Consider the following 27,185-nt stretch of genomic DNA (forward strand, 5'->3'; position numbering starts at 1 on the left):
GCCCACCTCACCTACCTCAGATATAAATAATCAGTCCCCTGCTCCTATCACCATAGGCAGGTAGGTTTTAGTTAGACTTAACTTTTGGAACTAGTATCAACAGTCCATATGTCTTTCACATGACTAATTATAGTCATACCTCAGAGTTTTACCTCAGAGTTCTCAAGCGTTCACTGGAATGGCTCGCTTTCTGACGTGACTTCATGTCCATTTTAAAAAATATTGCATTGAAATTAATATTTTTTTAAAAAAAATCAAAGAAATTACATAAGTGCTACGGGGTTGGGGTAGATTCAGATGGACTGTTATCAAAATAAGCAACCAATCAATCAACCTCTCCACCTTCTAAACGGCATTGAAACAACACCCTGATTGATGCAATTTGTGAATCTATTTCCAATCATGGCATTTCATTAAGAAGCAGATGACTAAAAAGTCATCTCAGTTAATGGAACGGAAGTTCACCCAAGCAAAATATTCAACGATGATTGCTTTGTATCATCTTGTAGCACGCACTTGGGAAAAAAATTTTACTCCAAGAATCCTGCAAAGTTGAAGGGCTGTTTTCGTGGTTTGAAGCAAGCTGAAGACCATCTAGGCGGAGAGTTTGGGGAGAAACATGACTGAAGAGCCTCCAATGGGGTCTTAATGTGATGACTTTCTGTGCTTAGCAGGGTGCCTTGAAATCCCGATAGTTCTTATTGAAGCTGGTAATGACAGAGGCAGCATGTCAACTTTACTGAAGTCTAGCAAGCTAAGGTTAGAGGACTGTCAGCAATTGTTCCAGATGACAGTTTTCTTTCTTCCTCTCTAGTTTCCCTACGCCTTCCCCCCGCCCCCAAACCATTGTTGTTTTCCCTCCCATCCCTGTTCGAAAGGCAATGGTGGCATCTTGAAAGCAGTCTACACATTACCACTGAGACGCAGGAGAGGAATAACTGACACTTGTTGGCGTCAATGACTTTGAGTGACACGTGTGCCTGTGGTGACCAGAGTCGGGGGCAGTCTAGAGGAACGTTCCGGCTATCAAAGCAGGAGGAAAGGCCCCCAGAAGTGGGCGCACGTGACAGCAGCAGCCACCTCGAGAGTGACATCATCCCGGGGGGCGGAGCCAAACTCTTTAGGGCCTTGTCAGCTATTGAGCTTCCTCTCCTCTTCCTCACCAAATGCCTTCGACCCCACCAGCCCAAGCCCCCTGAGGAAACCAGAAATGCCTACACGTCCTGCAGCGCCAGGGCCCCCTCTGTCAGCGCGGCGCCGGGGTTCACCACCACCGGCTCTCGCAACGCCTCCCCGCCCCCAGGCCGTGGAGGGGCGGGGGGCGGGGGCGCGCGCGCTCCACCACGCACGCGCCCCCACGCACGCGCTCTCCCTCCGCGCTCGCGCTCCTCCCCAACCCGGCCCGGAGGGGGCGGGGCTGCGGGCGGCCTCCGAGGGTGCGACGCCCCCGGCGCGGCGGCGGCGCTAGAGAGCGGCCGGCCCGGCGCGGGTTGCTGGGCGCGCGCTGCTCCGGCGGGGCCCGCTGGCCACAGCCGCCTCGCGCCAGCCGCCCGCCCGCCCTGCGCCGCCAGCTGCGAGCGCCGCTAGCGCGGGGCCCCAGGCAGCAGGCGCCGCGCTCCCTCCGCCGCCCCGCGCGCCTCCTCGGGCGGCCCCGCCCCCGTTCCCATCCCCCTCGCGCTCACCTCCCGGCTGTGCAGCGCGCGAGGCGGAGCGAGGCGCCCGCCGCCGCCGCGGTGCTGAGGGGCGAGCCTGTCCCCCCGCGCCGCCGCTGACAGGAGGACCGCAGCGGGTTGCCAGCGCTCGCCGGCCGCGAGGCCCCGCCGAGCCCGACTGAGGTGCGGATCCTCCGTGGGGCGTCCGCGGGCGGCGCGGTCCTCACCGGAGACCACCGGCACGCGGGCTTGACCCCGAGGTGCGCCGCGCCCCTTAGAACGGCAGGTAAGGGCTGGGCGAGCAGGGAAGAAGGGTCGGTGAGGGTGAGGTGACAGGGGCGTTCGCTTGCGACGCCTCAGCTGCGGGGGCTGGGGCTGGGGCGAGCAGGGAGACAGGGAAACGGACAGTGAAGTGCCTCCGGGTGTCGAAGGCGTGGGGAAGGCAGGCTGCCTCCGAATGTGGGACCGAGGGCGGCTTCGGAGGGCTCCCGGGTCTACTACGTGGCTGTCACCGAGGTTGGTCTTGGTATTTGGTACCTGGAGGGTCTTTGGATGACGGGGACCGGGATGAGATGCGAGGCACATTGCTAAACGTGGCAAGGAATGTGGTGCAGAACGAGTTGCAAAATGTGTCCCTGAATGCAGCATAAAAGTAGTTGTGAAATGTGCCAGGTAAAGGCACAGTATGGGCTGGCCTCTGTGGCGTAGAAATGCATGGTAGAAGTGTTATTAGGAATATGGATAATTCCTTTGGGTAAGGAGGTGTACTATAATAAAAGACTAATGGGGCTTTTGCTACATATTCTGTCGTAGGAGATCGAGAGGAGCTGCGATTTTTGACATGGGGAAAGTACCCACGTGAAGGCAAAAAAAAAAAAAAAAAAAGCAAAAAGCAGATTGTCTGGTTGTGAGATGGGAAAGGAAAAAAAATAGGGCTAAAATGATTTCAGATTTTGCCATCAACATGTAGAGCATCCGTGCAATTGTAGCCTGTCTCTCTGTTCCAGGTGTGGAATGTTTAAAATGTTTCCCAGAAAACATAAACAATGGTCATTAGCATTAGGGAAAGATTGGATGTCTTTTCCTCTCTCTTCTGCTCCTCTCAAGGAAAAAAAAAAAAGAAAGAAAAACACAAACAAAAAAAAAAGACAAACAAGCCAAGCACCCTGACTGTAATTGTGTGTTCAGGATCGTTAGGCAAAGGGAATGATTTTTCATCTGTGTCCCTGCCTTGGCTTTTATACAGGTGAAAATAAGTGGAACAAGGAAAACAGAACAATATGGTGAACAAAAGGGATAAATTTTCAGGCATTTTGAAGGGTTGGAGCCAAAAGCTATGGCAGTGGCTAATTACAGAGCCTGGCAATAGTGGAATATTCTGGTATGTTTTAGCTGTTGAGATGGGATGATGAGATAAGATAAAAACGCTATACAGTAAATTGGCATAAAACGCAGCAACATAGATACTGTCAATGTAGTTAGTGTTCCTTGTAGCATTTACCAGGTAAATTGTCTTCGGGATGGGAGTGAAAACCAGAAACAAATGAAACAACTGTTCCTTACCTCTCTTCCTCCTCCTTTCAACCCCATCTTTCTCTCTTAAGTGTGTGTGTGTGTGTGTGTGTGTCCACATGCTACAAAACGTTGTGACTTCCGTCTAAGAACATCTGTGTTTTGAGAGGATTGTCAGAACATACTGTAATTTCAAAAGTAACAAAAGACAGCTAGATGAGCCATGTAAAAATAACGTGTGTATACATTGAGTATCTGTGTAACTGAAACAAAAGCAGAAATATTTGATGTGTTCACCAGGGTGTATTTAATATTGATGATATCTTAGTGTGTTATGTTGGAATTCTTATAAATTGAATTACCTGCATGAATGTTGTTCTTATTATAGTAATTTGCCAGATAATCTGAAAATTCATAGTGATTGGCTTCGCCCTGGTTCCAGATTCATTCATTGAGGGATCATTCCCTTCAAAAACGAAATTGGATTTTCCTTGATTAATTTTGAACTTTAGTCTTTTCTGAAGATATTTAGCCTTTTCTGAAGAGGCTCTGTTGAGGCTAAAGAGAGAAGAGGACCAGAAGAGAATAAAGAGCAGTTCTGTTGGGTCTTCCTGTTTTGTTCTGACTGTAAGCCATATGCACTGCCACCCCCTACTGTCTGTAGGAAGAGGTGTTGCAGAACCCTGTTCTTTCCTTGTTATCACTGCCCCCTTGTGTAAGGGAAGAAATTGATAGCTGCAACTTTTGGGAAACAGTCTTTTCAGATTGTTCTTTATCATTGGAGTGGCTATGTAGATCTATTAATCACTTGTTTACTTTAAAGTGCATAGCTAGGAACATTATGTTAACCAGATCTTAGATTTGATGTCCCGTTTAAATAGTATCTGATATTAGTTAATTCAGGTTGCTAAAAATGTTTCCAGTATGCTCAGGAACATGGGACTCAATTACTTTAGTAGTAGTAGGTTACATCTATACAGCATACACTTCCTGACAGTCTTGTACATTGTTTATACAGTTACAAAATTCTTTGAGGTATATATTGTTATTTCCATTTTTACCCAGGAGAAATGGAAACAGATTAATTTGCCAAAGATTATGTAGCTGAGAATTGGAAATGCTGTTTCAATTTAGAAACTCTGGCTGGAAACTCTGGCTCCTAACTGTCCTTCATCACTATACTGGATTGTCCTCTCGAATTAGTACTGACAAGGCATACTGTACTTAAAATGCACATGTCCACCATAAAGCAAATAAACTGTCTACACACATGCAAAGAGTGCTTATAGTAAATATTTCTTTTTAGGAATTTGTTTTTAAATTCTTTTTATGTGATTATAAGCAGTAAGTATTCTTATTCAGGACTTTTCATGTGATTAAAGACACATTTATAGTCATGTTTTCTTTGAGGAGGATCTTTAGAGGTCAAAAGTTATATTCAGGTAGTTTGATACACACACATATACCTCATGGTATTTAAAAAAAAAAAGTATCAGTAAATTTTTATTGCTAACTTTATTAGGAAAATCAAGATGAAATTATTTTTCCTGCATACTTACATTTTATGATCTCTATTTGTTTTAATGTATCTTTTGAATAATTAGCTTTTCCAAACAACTGTTTGCTCAGATTTTTCTTAGCACTTAACCATTGTTTTATAGATATTCCTTACATATGAAATATTTACAAAAACGAATAAAGCTCAAAGAACAACAGTGCACTCTACATTCCTCATACAGCTTCGATTGTTTTAGAAAGTGGACTGTCACCTCTCATGATTGTGATATTTATTTATTTGCAAATTATTTCTACCATTCTGTTCACAGAAATATTTTCTGGTTACCTTGTGACTCACATAGTTCATGTAGATAAACAGTCTTTTACCTTAATATACATTTGTTGATATTATGGGTATTAAACATATTAATTATGAACAAACATTTTTAGGATGTAAAACTATATAATTTATTATACTGAAGAAATTGAATGAGATATAGGTTCAGACTTGCTCTGAATTTTTATTGATAATATTTTACTTGTAATTGATTTGCATTTTTACTGTAAACATTTACCACCAACACTGTTAAACCTTAATTGGTTATTTCCATCTCCCATCATTGACTTTTTTTTCTTTGAAACAGGGTCCCCATGTGTAGCCCCAGTGACACTGACTTACCCATTCTATTGTTCATCCATGGTGCTAGCATTAAAGCCATGGGCCACCTTGTCTGGCTGTTACTAATATTTTTTCCTCCAGTGGTGCTAGAGATAAGCCCACGGCCTTGTGTTTACTAGACATGTATTCTAACATTAAGCTGCACTCCCAGCCCCTCACCATTGATTTTTACCTTTGTCATGCTAGCTCTCCTTGTTTGCTATAGTTGACCATATCCCTTTAGCAGTTCCTAAATAATTACGATTTTTTTGAATGAAGAAAAGAAATAGACTATAAACAGGAATATACTAATAACAGGAGTTTCAAAGGGGAAATACTGAAATGGTTGATACTTACTGGATATATACTAAAATGATTATTATGAATTGCAGTGCATAGGAGTCTTTCTTTGTCAAAGTTTTTTCCTTCTTGAAATACAGTTAAAGTCTGAGGGAAATTACTTGGTCACTCTAGCTGAATTATACTGGATCAAATTCCGAATCACTCAAAGTTAAGGAGAATATTTTTAAGGATGGTACTCAGATTCCTTTCAAGTACTTGGAGCATACTGGTTCATATGGCTTTTAATTTTTCTAACACAAGTCTGAGCAAGGTAATAAATACTGGAAGCCAGCTTAATATTATACATTTCTTTTTTTCTCTGTGAATTAATTGATAACTTAGTATTATTATATTTGTTTCATATGCCTACAGTCATCAAATAATAGTATTTGATGGGGAGATAAATAATACTGTAAACATAAATTTTTTAATGCTTTATTATATTGTGAAGACTATCTCTTGGCTTATCTGAATTGCATGTTTTCTAGTAATGTACTAAATGAAAATTATTTAAGGTAAAAATAACAACAACAACAAACCAAACCAAAACAGAACAAGGAGCTAAGGTAGTGGAGAGTAAGTCTTTTGAAGCTATGGAGAAAAATATTGAAAGTTTGAGGCTTAAGAGGTATGTTTTCTATTCAGAGGCCACTTTTCTCTTAGAGAATGTCTTACGGTGAGTCTTAGGATCAAAGAAATTGTAGATGGAGACCAAGAACTCAGTGTCTGAGTCTCAGAAAGCTTATGCAGGTTGTGGATGTGGAAAAAGGAGGGACTTATTATTATTCCAGAAAGTTCTAAAGAATTGTAGTACCGTAGTTATTTCTGGAAGTACATGTCTTTTGTTAGATCAGTTTACTTTTGATTTGTAGTGCTGAAACATGGGCCATTGTATGTGTTGGGCAAGTGTTTTTGAATTCTATCTTTAATCCCCACCTCCCCAAAAAGAAATCATTTGAAGGCTATATTTGTCGATGATGAAAGCATCAAATGAGTTGATTATTTTATGGGTCACACCAAAGTATCTTGCTGTCTTCAGCTTCTGTTTGCCCTTCTTTAGTGAATGATAAATATGATCAAGTTTAAGCGACAAAAGAGGTCTGGAGAAATGGCTCAGCGATTAAGAGTAATAATTGCTCTTCCAGAGGTCCTGAGTTCAATTCCCAGCAACCACATGGTGGCTCACAACCATCTGTAAAGAATCTTATGCCCTCTTCTGGTGTGTCTGAAGACAACGACAGTGTACAGTGTAACTCACATATATAAAATAAAATTAATTCTTTAAAATAAAAAGGGAGAGACAAAAAAACTAGGCTGATGCCAGTCTTTACCATACTTTATTTTTTTTCTCTTCATAGAATCAGTTTCTGTCTTTTTTTTAGTTGTGTTAGACAAAACCTCTCTAGTGTCTTTTTATTAGAACTCAAGTTAGTCTGATATCAGTCACCTAAACTAAGCTATTGCATTTTAGTCAATAATCTTGGCATGTTAAAAAAAATAAATCAGATTGCCTAGAAGACACCTTTACTCTTTCTTTTGTGGGTCCCTCCACATTGCTGTCAGAGTAATATATATGCACGTCCTCTGTCTGTGGTGGCAGTAGGAATGGGGTGTGTGGTGTGGTGTGTGTGTATGTGTGTTGCATATACATGAATATGAGGCATACACTTGTGCATGTAAAGGCCAGAGGAGGACAGTGGATGTTTTCTTCTGGTGCTTTTGTCTTTCTCTTGAGACAAAATGTCTCATTGAACTAGAAGCTTGCCTTTTTGGCTAGGCCAGCCTTGCCAGACGAGCTTTGGGAATCCATCTGTCTCTTTCTCTCAGTGCTAAGGTACAGGTGCATGGAGCCATAGCTCATATTTCCTAAGGGTGCTGGAGATTCAAACTTAGGTCCTCATGATTTTACCCATTGAACCATCTCCCCAACCCCAGAATTACAGTTTTAAAATTTTAGCTGATCATTTTAGTTTCTTCAGAAACTTTATTGCTTCTCATTAGAGAAAAAAAAAAAAATCAAATAGGAGCTCCTTAGCAACCAATGCGGTAATTAATGGTCTTTTCCTTACATCTTTTGACTTATTACTTGCCACATTTGTCTTTAAGTTATTCAGTAATTCTAAATTCCTTTAATATATAATAACCTCTTACATTTTCAGATTTTATTTTGTATAACGCTCTCTTTGCATTGGACTATCCCTTTCCTTTTCTTTGTTCTATAGGCAAATTCTTAATGTCTCAGCCTACACAGAATCTTTTGAGTGAAGAAGGTTTTTCTTAACTCACCTACTTGGGTTTGAGTGTGCTATTCTTTCTTCTCCCTTTGTACCATTATTTATGTGACTGCCTCATCGCTAATCTGTTAGATTTCTTTAGGCAGGACTTATGACGTTTCATCTTGTATTTTGCATCAGTATAATTACTGATAATGGGTACTCACTGTCCACTTACTGAGTAAAGATTGTTTTCGTTATGCCTTTGAAACTTCAACCCATGCCAGGCGTGATGGTACTTGCTTTTAATCCCAGCATTTGGAGGCAGTGGAGCTATGCGAGTTCAAGGCCATCCTGGTCTACAGAGGGACTTACAGACCAACCAGGGCTACGTGGAAAGACACTGTCTCAGGATAGTATAAACAAGATACATACACATACCTAAATCTAAATATTCTTACTAATACTTAGATTGTAATTAACATTGTCTCTACAGGTAAACAAATTCTTCTTTAAAATGTTTCCTAGGGTGGTAGCAGGAGAAAGATTAGAAGGTTCTCTGTGTGAGCTTGAGCCAAATTACTTTCTTATGTATTATAGAAATTGACCACCTATACTGTGGGCTAAATCCAGCTCATCATCTATTTTTGTGTCTTTCAAGCTAAGAATAGTTTTTAGATTTTTTTTTTAAGTGGCATAGCTATGCTCATTTGGTTACATATTGGCTGTGACTGTTTTTGGGTCAACAGCAGAGTCTAGTAGTTGCCATAGAGACCGTATGGCCTACAAAGCCTAAATATTTACTTTCTAAAATAAGTTTGCCATTCCTTGATTTATTCTATAGTCTATGTCCTTAGTGTTCTTTGAATGTTAGGAGTTATGTATGTCTATTAGGTTTTTACAGAAAATACCCGCTTCTATTTATTGAAAAAATTTACTATGCCTTAGTACTGCTTACTTGAAAAACCCATTGTACTTCTTTATAACATGTTGTGTGCCCCGTGTCAACCTCTCTCCAGCCCCGTGAACTGAGACAGGGTTTCTCTGTGAAGCCTTGTGTCCTGGAACTCACTTTATAGACCAGACTGGTCTCAAACTCATAGAAATCCCCTGCCTCTGCCTCCTGAGTGCTGGAATTAAAGGCATGTGCTGCTGCCCCCCGCCCCCCAATGCTGCCAGCCTATAGTATTCTTAATATGTATAACTCTGAAGTTAGATTCAGTTGTTTGTTTGTTTGTTTGTTTTTAAGAAGTATCCCAAGCAGAGCCACGTGTGGTAGTAGACACCTTTAATCCTAGCACTTAGGAGGTGTTAAGCCTGGTATACAGAGTGAGTCCAGGCTAGCCAGCTGCATAATGAGACTGTCTTAAGAAAAAAAGAAAAAGAAAGAAAAGAAGTGTCTGAAACAGAGAAGAATTTGGAACACAGACTAGTTTGTTTCTTGTGTATTTTCCATAAAAAATTGTCTCATTCATATACATATATACACACACACACACACATATATATTTGTCTTTGTTATATGTAAGGTTTGAATGTGCATTAGTTATTTTGAAAAAATTGGAGCATTTTTAGGGTGTGTCATTTTCTTAGATGCTTATTGACTCCTTCCATGTGTATTTCTTGACTTTTTTTTATTACTATTCTCTTTCAGTTGAGGGCAGAAGTTTAATATTCTCTTTTATGGCTTTGTTTTTGTTTTTTGTTTTTGTTTTTGTTTTGTTTTTTATTTTTGAGACAGGATCTCTCTGTAGCTGTCCTGGAACTGAATGTGTAGACCAGGCAGGTCTCGAACTCATAAAGATCAGATGCTGAGATTAAAGGCATGCACCACTATGCCCAACTTAGAAATTTCATATTGTTTTTTCTGTGTCCTAGATATTCTTCCACCTCTGAAAAATAAAATATGTAGCATATTAACTAGTATTTCCATTTTTCTAAAGTTTTACTTTTCTAAAGTCTACTGTTTTCCTTTTGTGACAAAGGTGTTGTAAAAGGATTTTATATGATTTATACATCTGTTGTGTATTTACATATATGTGGGTGGGTTGTATGTGTGGAGGGCAGAATTGTTTTCTACTTTATTACACACTGAGGCAATCTCTCGTTTGCACCCAGATCTTGCTGCTTTGGCTAGTTTAGCTAACCAGCTTGCTCCAGGGATCCTGTTTCTTCCTCCCTCATGGTGGCAGGCCACTATCCTTGCCTAGCATTTCCCTGGGAATTGAGGATCTGAACACTGCTCTTCATGCTTGCATAACAAGCATTTTACCTGCCAAGATATCTCTCTAGGTCCCATACATTAACTTTTATAAATATGAGCGAGATTTCAGACATAAAGTTTACAAGGAAAAGTATGATCTTTATTTGTTGCAAATATCTTTGAAGCAATAGACACACATTTCTTCATCTTAAATATATGAACATATCTATCTGGTCTTAAAGATAGGCATGGAGAAACGTGACTCTGATTTGTCATAGAAGCACACCTTTTACTGTGGATTTATTTATAATAGGTTATATTTATTGAACTTGGATAGAGTATGTAGATAATCTATTATTTAGTCACTTTAGACTTGGAGAGTATACTTCAGATCTTAGTAAATATTTCTGTCTAAATGAAGACTGTGTTTTCTTAACCTTTGTTCCTGATCTTGTATGGAATTGGGGTAATGTCCCAGAAATTTCTAGTTACTGGTCTGTGGAAACTTATAGATAATTTGCTATGTTCTAGAAGTCCACTTCTCCTTCAGTGCTAAGGAACTGTAGAGTTCCTTAGGCTTTTACACTGTTGCTGTCTTCAGACTCACCAGAAGAGGGCATCAGATCCCACTACAGAGGGTTGTGAGACACCATGTGGTTGCTGGGAATTGAACTCAGGACCCCTGGTAGAACAGTCAGTGCCCTTAACCACTGAGCCATCTCTCCAGCTCTTAGGCTTTTAAAGTTGGGTGGTGGTGAAGGCATTTAGCTTTTGTAGACCAGTGGAATGCAGACTTATTAAGGCATATAAACAAATAATCACTGCCAACCACTTATACTTAAATCCTGCTTTATCATTGATCTTACTTCCTTTTCTAGTTTTTTAAAAAAGTTTATTTATTATTTTATATGTGTGAATACCTGTTGCTCTCTTCCGACATACCAGAAGAGGGCATTGAATCTCATGACTGAGAGAGTCATGAGCCACTGTGTGGTTGCCGGGAATTGAAGTCAGGACCTCTGGAAGAACAGTCAGTGCTCTTAACCTCTGAGCCATCTCTCCAGGCTCCCTTTTCTAGGGTTTTAAAGCAGAAGAGAGACTTTTTTTGAAAGTTGTTAGATATTTCTGATATTAGAAAGTGACAAGATTACTTAAGAATCATGTTCAGTTTAAGAGGCCTTAAGTGGAATATAATGGTATACGCCTGTTTGTTATCCCAGTATTCAGGAACTTGAGGCAGGAGTTTGAGGCTAACCTGCACTACATAATAAGAGCGTGTCTAAAATAAACACAACAGAACAAAAAAGCAGCTTTCACTTTCTGCATAAAGAGACCAGTTGTGTAGTAGAAAGAACATGCCTTATTTTTAAATCAGTAAAACAGGTGTGAATTATTGCTCTGTCACTCATCATCTGTGAAGGACTTTTTAAAAAACTTACCTTGACAAGGTTTTATATAGAGACAATTTTGGAATTTTGGTTTCTTTAAAAAAAATACAGAAATATTATAAGAATGTTCTTTCATTTTACTCCCAGTTATGGAGATGGTGGTGCTGCCTTGACAGCAGCTGACTTAGATTTACCTCATGCTCTAGCATAGGCATGGTTTTGCCACCTACAGAAAATTTCTGTGATGTGTGATGTTTGGAATTCTGGGAACTTTTAAGAGAGTATGTAAAGGCTAGTGCCCTGGTAGGCCGTGGTTGGTGGTTGGTAGCAGTTCAGGGGAGTTGGTTGGGGTTTGCTAGTAGTCAAGCTCAAAGAAGAAACAGTGGGAAAGAAACTAGAGTCAAGGAATCCCCACCCCCACCCCCGTTCTTTCTATCTTGTCTAGTGCTAAGGGGTGAAACTGGGGGGAAAGGTGGGAAAAAAATCTACAAAGTAGCAAAGAAGACCAGCTACAGTTTATGGTTATAGGATGGAATGATCTAAGTGAGTGAGAGCCAGTGTTTCCCCACACAGCGAGAACGTGGCAAATAGTCCCCCCAGTTTGGTCATGTACATGTTTTCAGCTTTTACAAACATCGGCCCTTATTTTTTGAATAATTTGGTTTTGCTCCCCCACCGCCCACCAGTTCTTCCCTGCCGGTGCTCCAGGTGGATAGTTTTTGTAGTTATTCTTTTTTCTAAAGAATACATGATTAGACAAGGTGAATTTCTTAGAGCATTTACTTCTGTAGTCTTTACTTAACAAGGACAACAGGAATATAACAAAACAACAGAAATAAAACAAAAGGCCTTGGCAATCTGCTATAGAAAAATATCCTGAAAAAATTTTGTCCTTTTTTCTGTAGTATGGATAGGTGCTCAGAATCTCATTGTTGGGGCTATAGCGTAGTAGTAGAGTGCTAGCAGGACTAAGGCCCTAGGTTCAGTCAGAGAGGAGATGGGAGAGGGACATGGAAGTGGGGGGGGGCGGGGTGAGAGGGAGAATGACCTCACAAATCAGTACTTTTGTACTAATTATAAAATGAAAATAGTTTGTCTTGGGCTGGCAGTGTCTCTGTTGGTAGTGCTTGCCTAGTGTGTGTGAGGCACTGGTTTTGATCTCCAGCACCATATAACCAGTGTGCTGGTACAGGCCTCTAATCCCAGCACCCGGGAGGTAGAGGCAGGGGGTTAAGAACTCAAAATTCAGAGTCATCCTTGGCTACACAAGAAGTTCTAGTAAAGTTTGTCTTGAAAACATCCCATTTAATGCCCTTCAGAAAGATCATTTTTATGCAGTTTCACATTATATTGTTACACATTTAAAAATAGTTCAGTTGTTAATAGCTGTTAATTTTTATTCACTGTACTAGACAATGGGTATTTCCCCACTAGTCTGCCTTTTTTTTAAAAAAAATTACAGAGTAAAATATATGATTATAACCATTAAAATAAATAAACAAGGGGTAAATAAAATGTTAGTATTTTCCTTTCTTAGATCGTTTCCTTTTCTATTTATATTCCTTATGGCAATATACATTAGCAGAAATTTGGATTTCTTTGTTTAAAAATATATAAGCAGATATACGTACATTTATAAGCTTTTTTCAGTTAAATAGAGGATCATATTATTTACATTGCTCAATGACTTGCATTATTTATCTAACCACCTATCAGAGCTCTCTTTCCAGGCTCAGTAAATGGAATTCTGATTTTAAAAAGCTGAGTACTTATAGCTTGTAGCACCATCATTTATTGTTACTATCCAACAGATGGATGTTAAGGGTGCTTTTGTTTTGTCTGCTGTAATTAACTATTAGGGATATTGGTCTACTCTTTGACCAGAGAAGCAAGCATTCTAAATAAAATATTAATAAATTAAATCCAGTTGTGCATTTAAAAGACAGTATAACATGATCAGGTAGGTTTATTCTAGGGAGGCAAGGATATTAAAATGTAAAAAACACAAAAATCCATAAAACATCTTATTAAACGACTAAAGTTGTAGGATTTAAAACTATATTCTATCTTAGAGTTGACAGGTTTTGTAATTGTAGAAAACGCCATGAGCACACCTGTCCAAGGCATGGCTATACCCACAGTGGACTGAGCCTTTCCACATAAATCATTAATCAAGATGATCAATCTTGTGATGCCAACAGGGTAGTCTGATCTGGACAATTCCTTACTTAAGGTTCCCTCTTCCCAGATGACTCCAAATTATGCCAAATTGATAGTAAAAACAAACTAGAATGGTACCCAGTGACATGAATTCTTTTACTTTATTGGTCCCCTTTGTTTTTGAAGAGAATCTTAGATAGCCCAGGCTAGCCTTGAACTTGTTATCTTTTTTTCCTCCCCTTCCCAGGTGCTTCCTGAATGCTAGGCAAACATTGTACCAACTTAGCTGCATCTTCAGCCCCAATAGTAACTTTTCTGTTATTGCCCTTTCTATCCCCTAACACTCATTTATTTTTCACTTCCTTTTCTGATAACTGGAGTCTCAGCTTGTCATAGTTGTTCTCCTGAATCTATTTTCAACCCATTTGAACCCTCCTTACTTGGTAAAATATAATGCCAGTTAGTACCAGTGCTGTCTGTTTTATGGTTGTATACTTACAAGGAATGATTGCTGGAGCAGAATAACTTTGTTGACTTTAAAGTACTGCTCATTCAACAACTTTAAATTAATTTAGTGCTGCCCAGCTTTCCTGTATTACTCTGGTTCTTCTATATTCTTGTTCATGTAAATGATTACATTTTTTTCCTTGAACTCAGACTTCCAACATTTTCTTTCCATCAGATTCCTCTCAGCACTAAGAAAATAGAAATAATCTTCCTCTCACCTGTGTCTTTGCCAGCATTAACTATGATTTAACTATCTTTTCTTTTTAGGTGCCCACCAAAGTACATTTGCCTTCTCACTTTTCAAGGGCATTGTTTTGTACTTTTTTTTTCCTTCTTTTTCTAGACCACTGCTAATAGCTTAAAAACATCCTGGTTTCTTTAATTTCAAAGAGACTCTCCCTTGATCATCTCTCTTAGTTACCATCCTCCATCTTTTCTCCCATTTATATTAGATGTCACAGAAGGATAATAAGTTATCTTTATTCACTTGTCTGATATTTTTTTATAGCTTTCTTCTAAATGTATAATTAAATGATTCACTGATAAATGTATAGAATTGAGCAGTCATCACAGCTTAATTTTAGAATGTTTCTATCACCTCAGAAAATTCCCTTCAGCTTGTTCATAGTCAGCTACTCTTCCTAATCCCAGTTGTAGGCCATGTTAAACTGTGGGTCATGATTACATATTGGGTTGCAGAGTGAATGTAGGGGTCATGGAAAATTTAACAACAGTTAAAAAAAATTCTGAACATACAGCAACCAAAAATGAATCAAAAGCCAATATATAATGAATCCAAGATGATTTTGGTAGGCTTGTTCATTGTATCACTTCATTACAACCTTGGTTTTGAACATACAACTTGTGCATTTTGGAGTGTACATACCATGAAGGCAATGGACTCCAGTGAACACTGTCTGACACCTTGGCTCAGATTTGATATTGTATGTTGGAAGATCCTGCTATTTAAAAGGTTGTAGTCTACCTTGTTTTGACAGTTTCCCTGGACTCTGCACAAAATGGAGGACTCCCCTTGTCAGCAGGGCTTCCTCTTCTCTGCTATATCTGGGGAGCCCGACACCCACTCTACCTGGAGAATGTCATGTCATCCTTGCTGAAATCCAGGCTCAACTTCCTGGAATGCCTCTCCATGCCGACGAAGTATCCTCAGTACCTTAAGCCTCAGCTAATGAAACTTCACTCTAAGAAGAACCCCTTCCCACTTTCCCAGGTTTATATATAGTCCATGTTCACACCAAATAAAGAGCACAGGTTATTTTGTTGACTACTGTCTAAAAGAGCTGTAATATGGAAGGGCGGAACAGGAATCCTGCTGACCCACCCGTTCGGACTTTGATTCGTCTTTTCTGGTTCTGTGTGCATTGGGGCCTGGACACCCCAAGGAATGATCAAACCTCAGACTTCAGCTTCTGCTCTGTCCTTTCCCATCTGGTGTGCAGCAGCACCAGGATAGCCCAAAGGAAGAAGTGAAAAACAGAACCACAGTTGTATGTGGTATGTTATGATTTGGGTTCTTTTTCTTTGTATCTATGGTTTTCTGTACTCATAGAAAACAGTAGTTTAATTATGGAAAATGAGAATTTTAATATTTTCCTACTGTCATTTTCATCATATTATCAATTTGGTGTTGTATTTCAATTAGGTTGCACTGTGTTAGAGTGTTGATTTTTAAAAATTGTTGAGTTGTTGACTTTAAAAGAGTAGTAAATGAATTTTGGTTTGGGAGAAAGATAGTGTCTTACTTAGGGTTTCTATTGCTGCTACGAAACACAGTGACCAAAAAGCAAGATGGGGAGGAAAGGGTTTATTTGGCTTACACTTCCAGATCACAGACCATCATGGAGGAAGTGAGGATAGGAACTCAATCAGGGCAGGAGCTGCTTGATGGCTTACATCCTCTAGCTTGCTCAGCCTGCTTTCTTATGGAACCCAGGACCACCAGCCCAGGGTTGGCACCATCCACAATGGGCTCGACTCTCCCCTCCATTGATCACTAATTGAGAAAATGTCCTACAGCTGGTTCTCATGGAGGCATTTCCTCAACTGAGATTCCTTTCTCTCTGATGACTCTAACTTGTGTCAAGTTGACACAAAAAAACCAGTACAGATAGAATTCCCAACAATCTGTGAAATGGACCTAAACATTACTTTTGTCATTTTATACTACATATTTATGTAAAATGGCCTTCTCAGCACTGACAATTATAAAAACATTGATCAATTAAGAAAAAATCCAGTTACTTGTATATCATAAATATCAACTATTCAGCCAAGATTTTGTTATTTTTGTAAACATAAACAAGCACATTCATCTCTTTAGAGTACAGATTTGCTTTGTCTTTAATAAATGGTAAAATTATAAAAGAATTATATTAAATGTCTTTATGACTTTTTTATCATGAAGTATTTTTGATTTGTATAACCACGTTAATCACCTATACTGGGATTGTGTAAAGGGTTTTTTGGTTGAAAAGAGATCATGAAGCTGACTGAGACAGATGCAGATACTTATACCCAACAATTGGACTGAAATCGGGGACCCCAATGGTTGAATAAGGGGAAGGATTGAAGAAGCTGAAGGAGAGAGCAACCCCATAGGAAGACCAACAGTCTCTACTAACCCAGACCCCAGAGAGCTCCCAGAGACTGAGCCACCAACCAGGAGCACACACATAAATAGTAGAGGTCAGCCTGGTCTGGCCTCAGTGGGAGAAGATGGGCTTAATCCTCCAGAGACTTGAGGCCCTAGGGAAGGGGGAGGCCTGCTGAGCCAAGGGGCAAGAGGAACTGTGGGAGGGGAGACTGGGGAGGGGCAACGACTGGAATGTAAAAAAAGAGAGAAACTGCTGTAGCAAACACTAATCTGCTTGTTTCTGTAACTGGCCTTTGGAGATTCATATAAGTGGAATCATATTATGCAGTTTTATTTTACAAGTACAAATATAATTTTTTGCTTCTGGCTTCTTTGTCTTAGCATGTTTTTAGGTTAATTTGTGTTGATCATGAATTAGTATTTCATTTTCTTGCTGAATATTATTCCATTGTGTAATTGTACCATTTTGTTTATCCATTCACCAAATGGACGTTTGAATTCTTTCCAGTATTTGGCTTTTATAAATAATGCTGCTATAAACATTCATGTGCAGTGTTAATGTGGATAAATGATTTAATTTTGTTTGGGCCCATTCCTGTTTTTTGGTGTGAAATAAGGATCTAAGTTTGTTTCTCTGTATGTCTGCATATCTAGGTGCTCTAGAATCACTTGTTGAAAAGATTATCCTTTCTTCCATTACGTTGTTTTGCATCTTTGTTGGGAAGCAGTACCTGGGTTAATAGGGAGGGATAATTATCTGTAGGGTTTTACCACCTTAAATTTCCTGCTAAATCCTCAGATACTCAATTAGTTCAGTGCTTCCTCCAGATAGGACAACTTCAGAATGATGGCGACCCTGGCCTTCCTCCAGATAGGACAACTTCAGAATGATGGCGACCCTGGCCTTTCCCAGCAGATGCCACTGGGATGGCTAATATATCTCAAGTCTGCAGATCAAGTCTTGTTTATTAGTGGAAACAAAGTTGCTGGTTTTCAAGGGATTCCCTACTTTGGTTGACCCACATTTTGGGGGATGCAATTGGGGTGAATGAGAATAGTAGTCCCAGGAGGAAATACCAAAGTCATGGATACTTCTTTCGCAGTTAACCATCTCTAATATTTATTAGGAAACACATTTTTGTTGTTTGCTTTTAGATGGCTTCCAGAATATTGAAAAGTCAGCTCTCTCTACTTTGAATTGTTCCAGCCAGCCTTTCTTCTCCATCTTTTCTCTGAAATTGCTCATCAGTGGCTTTCACATTGTTTAGTCACTGGGCCTTTCTTAGACTTTGTTTTACTTGACCTGTTTGCATTATTTGGTAATTCGATTGTTGTGCTGGCTAGTTTTATGTCAGCAAGTTAGAGTTATCTGAAAGGAGGAAACCTCAACTCAGAAACATGTATCTGTAAGACTCATCTTCAGTGCATGTACTTAATTAGTGATCAGTGGGGGACGGTCCAGCCCACTGTGGGTGGTGCCATTCCCTGAGCTGCTGTTCCTGGGTTCTGCAGGAAAGCAGGCTGAGCAGACCAATAAGCAGCACCACTCCTCTGCATCAGCCCCTACCTCCATGTTCCAACCCTGTTTGAGTTCCTGTCCTGATCTCCTTCAGTGATAAGCAGTGTATGGAAGTGTAAACCCTTTCCTCCCCAGCTTTTTGTGTTCATCACAACAATAGTAACCCTAAGACAATCACATCTTTCCCCTGAAGTTCTAACTTGTAGTATTTCACTACTTCTTAGTTGTTCTATTTTCTATGATCCATGGTAGTGGATCTCGTTTGCTTATTCGTTCTCATCTTTACAACCTACTAAATTTTTGGAATGCTCTGTAGGAATTTTTTTCTTCTTCTTAAGTCATTGCTTTCTGTGAAGCCCTCTCAAATGATGCTATCCTCTTCCCCCTTTCTCTTTCCTATAAGACTCAGACTTTTGGAGCTGGAGCTAGAGAAAGATGTCCTTTTTGCTCCTCATGTGTTCAGGTCACTCTCCTTTTTATCTCTAAAATTCTCGGGCTTTGAACAGCATGTTATTAGATTATATTATTTACAGACCCCTGTTGATTGTGACTCCTGGCTCATTCCCTACAATGAATTTTTATTCTGGCTATTTAGTGTTAGAACAAACTTCACAAATTAAAGTCTCAGCTCTCTACAAGATGGGTATTTCTTTTCTTTATTTAGTTTTTTGAGGCAGAGTTTCTCCATGTAGCCCTGTCTGTCCTGGAGCTCTCTTTGTAGACCAGGTTGGCCTTAAAATCACAAAGATCCACCTGTCTTTGCCTCTTGAGTGCTGGCATTCAGGCATGGCTAGAAGACTGTAAATTTAGAGATTGAACACTCTTAATTTTTGGTCAGTGGACTACAAATTTGAGAGTCCTTACCACCTTCTTTGGATTTGAGAATTCATGGGAACAATTAGCAGGAGTCAGGAAAGCAGTGTACTTACAGAGTACTTTTATTATAGCATCAAGGATTTAAATCATAATGAGCTGAATGAAAAGACATAGAGGGCAGAGAGATTTCCATATGGGAAGTTGGTAGTATCTTTGCCTAGGGAGTCAGAGCAAATCTTCTGTCACATGAATGTTTGACAGTACACGCAGAGTATTATCAATTTGAGAAGCTCACACAAGCATCAGGATCTAATGTTTAATGAGATTTCATTATGTAGGCATAATTAAATTATTGGTTATGGGTTGAGCTCAGTCTCTGACTTTCCTCTTTATTTTGGTCAGGTTGGTATCTCATGGTTCAAAGCTTCAGCCCACCAGTCACATGGTTGGTTTTTCTGGTGTAGCCTGACCTATTTAGAGTTATATCGTTACCATGAACTATCCAGGAGCTGCTGTTAGTCCTGCCCTGAGTGAGAAAGACATTTGGATCACTCAGGAAATTACCAGGATTTAAAGACTACCTCCCAGGCACTGGGAGACAGAAGTCAGCCAAGTTATTACTCAAAGTCACCCTCTCTTTTGTTTCCCTTTTCTCTTAGCAGTACTATTTCACATATTAATCTCTGGTAATTTTGATCATGAGAATTTTTTTTGCATTTCAATCTTTCAGTATATATATATATTTTCTCTCTCTTTTTTTTTTTTTCCTTGAGACAGGGTTTCTCTGTGTAGCCCTGGCTGTCCTGGAACTCACTCTGTAGACCAGGCTGGCCTTGAACTCAGGATTCTACCTGCCTCTGCCTCCCAAGTGCTGGGATTAAAGGCATGCGGCACCACTGCCTGGCTTCTTTCAGTATTTTAAATGTAACTTCTAGAAGTGATCTCATTTTCTTTCTTTTTTTTTTTTTTGATCTCATTTTCTAATTTAGTTATTCTTTATTACTAACCAAAGAATCTCCATAATTTATATTTCCTGCATCTCACTGTCTGATAACTGTTTATTTCTTTTCATCTTTCTCCTTGAAAGCCTTATTTTACAATCCTTTAACCCTACTGGAATTTCTAATCCATTGATTATACTGCCATTTTATACTATAGGTAGCCTGGCTCCCTTTCTTATTCAGCTTAAACCAATCTTAACTATCTCAGCATACAACCCTTGATAACATTTTCTTCTTCAAAGAGAAACTTTGTTTCTTAGTAGTGCTGGAGTTTACACCCAGGGCCTTGCACATGTGAGGCAAGGTCTGTAGTATTGAGTTATACACTCGCTCTCACATTTCTTTGATTCATTGTCCTTATGGAGCCAAAACTGCATTCCTGATAAATCCAGCTTTCCACTTTTTCCATGCCTGCACCCATGAAGCTGAATGTGGTTAGTGAAAAGCTTACAACATTACTGATTGGTTTTATTTTAAATTCATCACCACAAACTTCAAGTGAGACCATAATCCTTCCAGGTCATCATGTTATACAGAGCAGGAGCAGAGTGGATGGATTTTTCTTAGCTTTTTTCTTTCTCACCTTACACTTTTAATACTTTCCATTCTTCTTCTTAGCTAATGCCTTTTCTAATTCTTTACTGAAAAAGTTGAAGAGAAATCCACTAGAAGCCACTTTTAGGCATCTACTAGCATTAAGAAGTTCACTTACTTCTTTCTATAGATAACCCTGCATTTGTGCAGTAAACTGTCTCCTGCTATATATTTAAGAATGCCACTTCAACCAGTTTTGGTGGCACATTCTTTTAATCCTAGCATTCAGGAGGTAGAAGAAGGCAGATCTCTTAAGCTCAAGGCCAGCCTGGTTTACAGAGTCCACAGAGCAAGGTCTATGTAGAGAGACCTTGTCTCAAAAATAAAACAAAACAAGAACAAACAAACAACCAAAACAAAAAACAAAAACAAAAACAAAAAACAACAAAAATTCCAGTAACTAAGTAAAATAAAAAGAAATGCTAATTCAGCAATTCTTTTTTTTTTTTTTTAATTAACTCATTCTCATCAAATATGCCATTTCTTTTCTTTCATGTTAAAAAGACAAGGTTCTTTTGACCTCACTTGTCTTTCCAGCTACTACCCAATTTATGTATTTAAAAAATTTTGTATTTTGTGTGTATGTGTATTTTATGTGTGTGCCTGAGTATCGATGCACATGCATATGTCTGCATGTTTGTGGAGTTAATTTTATTCAAGGGTTTATAATTCTTTCTGTGACTCAGTGCTTTGGTTGTTTCTTGTTGGATCAATGGAATAATAGCTCAAGCCAGGCATGGTGGCGCACGCCTTTAGTCCCAGCACTCGGGAGGCAGAGGCAGGCGGATTTCTGAGTTCGAGGCCAGCCTGGTCTACCGAGTGAGTTCCAGGACAGCCAGGGCTATACAGAGAAACCCTGTCTCGAAAAGCCAAAAAAAAAAAACCCCAAAAAACCAAACCAAACCAAAACAAAAAAACCCCCCCAAAAAAAAGGAATAATAGCTCAAATGGATTTTTCTAGTATATACCCTAACTATTATTTTCAGTACTTCCTTGCTTTCTAGAACATGATCCTCAAGGCTCAGCCACAATCCTGTCCCATTTTATAATCTGATATTTCTCTTTTGGGGCTAAAGATTTTTTTCTTTTCTCTTTTAACTGAGATATGACCTACAAGGAGTAAAAGGTAAATAAAGAAAGTTTCAGTTTTATGAGTTTTCACACTTGTAGACACCATCTATCTTAGAGTTTCTCTTGCTGTGATCAAACACCATGACCAAGAAGCAAGTTGTGAAGGAAAGGGTTTATTTGGCTTACACTTCCATATCCGTGTTTATCGTTGAAGGAAGTCAAGACAGGAATTCAAACAGGGCAGGAGCCTGGAGGCAGGAACTGGTGCAGAGGCCATGGCAGGGTGCTGCTTACTGGCTCGCTCTCCTTGGCTTACATAGCCTGCTTTCATATAGAACCCAGAACCTTCAGCCCACAGATGCCATACTCACAATAGGCTGTGCCCTCTCCGATCAATCACTAATTAAGAAGATGCATTACAGCTTGATTTTATGGAGACATTTTCTCAATTGAGGTTCCCTCTTTTCAGATGACTCTTGTGTCAAGTTGACATAAAACTAGCTGTCACACAATCTGTGTGACTGTTACTTCACACAAGATAAAGGACATATTTATCTTCTAAGAAAGTTTTGTCCATGCTTCATTTTATGTAGTCCCTTCTAACCAACAACCCCCTTTTATTTTAACTTTTAAATTTGCCTAGTCTTTTACTTTATGTACATGAATTATGATGGAAGTATTATTTAGTTTGGGTTTTGTATCAGTTTTGAGCTCAGTCATGAAAAAGTACTATCTAGTAATTCAAGTGGAGAATATTTAGTATAATAATTAATAATTATAAAAAGGAATTGGAGAAATGAGAGATTGGTTAGAAAGATGGACACAGACTATAAAGATACAAGAAGAAAGCATTACTCCTGTACTCAGAAAGTGCTCCCCCAACCCCTGCTTGACATCTGGACTCTGCTGGAAAGGACATCATAGCTGTCTGAACGGCAGAGAAATTGTATGGTATCACACAGGTGGAACTTTCTCGAAAATGGGCTTCTAGGACATACCTCCCTCCTATCATGCTAAATTATACTGGTGTTTTCCAAAAGTGTTCCATTATAAAACCACCAGAGTGAAGGCCTGACTGTTTGGTGCTCTTGCCGCTGTGCAAGGCAAGAGTGGGAGACTGGAGAGGTTGCACATACTGGATCGAGTAGTTTGATGCTGGAGAAGTTGTCTGAGGAGCCAAATACCAGAGAAGAAGCCAAACCCACTCACCTTCCCACGAAGTTTACCACTGCACCAGCTGGCAAAGAAAATTTATCCAAAGGGCTCAGGTCTGTTTTCAGAACAAATAAAGATGAATGAATTTGGAGCTAAATGGCAGTAAGGCAAATATTAGTTTAAGTCTTATTTTCTACTCTTAAGCCTCCATAGGTTTCAGTTATATGGTTGCAGTTTTATAAAAGAATGGTAGAAAATGAAGGGACATTCACCTGTCTAGTGACTGGATGTGAGGTCGCATCAGTCTGTTTTACTTACATATTAGGACCTTATTCTAGCTATAGTTTATTTTAGCCTGCCTTTGGTTTCAAATATTTTGAAGTGGTTGGGACTTTTTTTTTTTTTTTAAATCAGAAGGGCTTGGTATCTGCTCTGGCAAGTTTTCAGAGCTCTCTTTAGGTGTTATAGCTGACCCACTTTGTAGACTGGACAAAAATGGTTTTGATTTATCCTTCTTGAATTATTTCTTTAAAAAATTAGCATATATACTTATTTTGTTATTTCCTCTTCCTCTGAAAAGGCAGTACACAATATTTTTATTTTGCATTTTGACATTTTTAGCAATGTGTTGAAGGAAGTATATTACTTTATAAGGATCTTTATTCTCTCTTCTTTATGTAGGTCTTGGTCAGTTCATGTTTTGTCTCTTATGCATGAAGGGATCATATATGTATTCTGCACTTAGTGTACAGTTTAGTCTCCAGTATGTTGCAGTGGAAGATTATTTTGTAATAGCTGGGCCTGATGGCTCAGGCTGCTAAACCCAACCACTTGGGGCACTCGAGTTAGGAAGATTTTTTTTTTTTCTATACAAGCCTCTATTTAAAAACAATTCAGTTATGTTTTTTGACAATTTCATTCATTCTTATAATGCATTCTGGTTATTGTCTCTCCCCTACACTCCTTTATCACCCACCCCACCTCTTGACCTGTCACTTTCCCATGACCTTTATTTATTTATTTATTAGATATTTTCTTCATTTACATTTCAAATGCTATTCCCAAAGTCCCTGTTAAAGGCTAGGCTCACAACCAAAAATATAAGTTAAGAAGATCCTAAATCCAAGGTCTGTCTTGCTACAGAGTGAATTCTAAGCCTGTCCAGACAACTTAATAAGACTGTCTAAAAAATAATATAATATAATATAAAATGAAGTTGTGATATAGCTCAGTGATAGAATGCATAAATATGGACCTGGGCACAATTCCCACTGTTGTATTATGGAAAGGTTTTCTTTATACTTGTAAATTTTTTCCTTTATTTATTTGTCTTTTCTTTCAGAAATTTACATTTTCAGAAATGATCACAGTTCCCTGAGTCTGTCCAAACTTTACCATCATAACTTCTATTTTGAAAACATTTCCTTTATTTTTGTTTTCTAAACTGTCAGTATTCAACATATATATGCACATATATACACATACATATCCACACATACATATATGTATATGATTTTATTTTTTGAGATAGAGTTTGACTGTGTTTTCTAAGTGGGGCAGAGTTTGTGGTCCTTCAGTCTGAGCTTTTTGAATAGCTGGGATTCAAGGTGGTGTGCTACTGCATCTGACTTGAATGTACTTTGAAAATTATTTACTTATTTAGATATATTTTATATATGATTTTTTTTTTTTGCCTGAATGTGTGTGTGTACTGTGTGCATGCAGGTGCCAGTGGAAGCTAGGAGGGCTTCAGATCCCCTGGAACTGGAGCTATAGACCTTAAGGTGGTCTTGTGTTAGGTATCTCTTCGTTTAGTGGTATAAATGTACATACAAATACATGTTTTGTCTCTTATGCATGAAGGGACCATATATGTATTCTGCACTTAGTGTTCCCACTCAGTATGTCTCAGGTCTTTTCCTGGCTGTGTGTATAGCCCTGTTGTCATTGTTTTGTCAGCTTGAGCTGAGCAGTGCTTGCAGTGAGTGTGATTGTGTGCTTCTTAGTGCACGTGTGTCCTTTTTCTAGAATAGCTTTCTAAAAGAATATCAGAGAGTATCTATATTTAAAATTTTGAGAGATATGACTAAGTTCACCTTTCCCAGGGATAACCACTCTTGTGCAGACAGCTACCAGTTGTAGAAGATTCCCCTTGTCTCATTCTTGCTTATGGTAGATGCTGTGGATTTTGATTTTTGTCAGTCAAGTGAATTAAGCATAATTTAAGTTGACTTTCCCTACTTTTAGGAAAGTTGAATAACTAACCAGGTGTGTGAAATCATCTGTATTTTCTTGTTCAGATGTTTTACTTATATTTTTATGTTACTGATTTATAAGAGCTCTTTATATAACTCAAAAAACCTATTATTTTTGTTTCTTCTGATCAAATATTTGCTTGCTATTTAATTTCAGTATGCCATGTTTTGTTTTATGAGTTTTACAATTTGTATGCATTAAATAATTTTCCTTCAGACTTCTGGAATTTGAATCTTTACTTTAGCAATGTCTTCCATTCTAGATTTTAAAATACTCTACTTCCCCTCAATGCCTACATAATATTGTTCTTTAATTTTAAAGCAAATTTCATGTTCTGTCAGTCAAAGTACTTTTTTAGTGATCTTCATTTTATTCTGGCCTCTGCAGGCACTGCTTGCTTGTAGAACAGACATATGTGTGGGTAAAACACCCATACACATAAAATAAAAATGAGTAAATCTAAAATAATTTAAAATTTTACTCCATGGAAACTAGAATACACAGTTCTATTTGTGTTTACTCTCCAAACTCATCTTCCTCACTGGAAGTTTTATTTTTCATTAAATATATAACACCTGTTTTAAATTCATACAGTTCATGCCACAGCATTTGTTATAGTAGCTTACATGTGGTATAGTAGCCTGTAGCTATTAGTGACTGATCATTTAAGCTGTCACTACCAAATGCTCACCTGGTCATATTTTTCACTCTTTTCCACTCCACCAGGAACATCTCTCATGGTTAAAACCATTTCTTCTTTGACCCTCTGTTTACAGAATTTTTATCTTAATTATTATATTACCTAATTTTAGTAATTGGGTTTTATATGTGTTAGCATCTCACTATTCCATGATTTTACTGATAAACAATTTAACACTACCAATAGTACTTGGCGTGTTCTAGGGAATAAATGCCTTTATTGAACTAGTTGCTGGATCTTTTTCCTAGACTTTACATATTCAGTTAGAATTATAATTGGCCTCATGCAACAAAAAAATCTAAATACATTGGCTTAATTTTTTTCTCTTGGTAATAGGAAATCTGTCTATAGGCAGTTCATGGTTTATGGTTGTTCTCCAATGCCATTAAGGGCATAGGATCCTTTATATTTCTTTACCATTTTTCATAGTGGCTTTTCCCCTATGTTAGCAAGGTGGCTGTTGTGTCTCTAGACTTTTCAGTAAAGTCCTATTCCACAGACTTTTATTTATGTTTTGATCTCATTGATATTACCTAAGCTACATATTTGGTCATAGGCTGCAGGGGAGTTTGAGAAACTATTATCTTATGTACTTTATTTCCATATCCCAAACTAGTATCAATCTAATATGGAAGATAGTAGAATTTTGGCTAGATAACTAGCTATTAGCAGATGATAGGCAATTGTATATTTTTGTTCTTTGAAACAGCCTTATACTTTGGGTATGTTTATTGCCAAGGAGAAACTGAGAGAAAGGTTAAGTGCTGTTCAGCCTCACAGCAAGTCATTGGTAGGGATGGAGGCATGAGTTCAGTCTACCCTGTCCAAAGCCCACCCTCTCTGCTCTGTATTGTTTGCATAATTTTGTTCACTTTGGGTCTTATTTAAGTAAATATGTTGCATGAGTACTATTAGAAATATATTAATTCATTGTGATGATCTTTTAGACTAGTGTAGTGTGTTGGTATTTAAGGTGTCTATAATAACTACAGTCTTTTTTATTCATATAATATTTTTGCTTACTGAGATTAATTGTTCTTGGAAGATAAGGATATCTGGAGAATCTGATTACTATGTTTTCAGGATGTTGTAGCTGGTACCTGCTTTCTTGTTTTGATTTTCTTCAACACTTATGCTTTGCTCAAGCTGTAATGAGGTTTTCCTGTTAAATGTTGAGAACAGTAATGGTGTCTGTGTAAGAATGATTTATGAAATTACAGTGCAGCTATTACTAACAATTGCCTTGGTCTACAGCCCCAAATAGGCAAATCAAGAATTTTGAGGAAAATAAATGAAGAAAAGCTTTTAAAAACTCTATGGTGTGCAA

At 38.7% G+C, this 27,185-nt stretch overlaps 1 protein-coding gene across 6 annotated transcripts in view; it reads left to right on the forward strand.

The window, feature by feature from the left end:
- Positions 1–1,648: 1,648 nt before the first annotated feature.
- The window catches only part of Tanc2 (tetratricopeptide repeat, ankyrin repeat and coiled-coil containing 2), a 316,075-nt gene continuing 290,538 nt past the window's right edge, over positions 1,649–27,185 (forward strand). For all 6 annotated transcript variants that reach the window (XM_029484218.1, XM_029484219.1, XM_029484220.1 and 3 more), the window contains exon 1: positions 1,649–1,938. The gene's annotated coding sequence lies outside the window, so the exon portion shown is untranslated. The remainder of the gene's footprint in view (positions 1,939–27,185) is intronic.

The sequence above is a fragment of the Mus caroli genome, chromosome 11 (assembly GCF_900094665.2).
Source record: "Mus caroli chromosome 11, CAROLI_EIJ_v1.1, whole genome shotgun sequence".
Taxonomy (NCBI): Eukaryota; Metazoa; Chordata; class Mammalia; order Rodentia; family Muridae; genus Mus; species Mus caroli.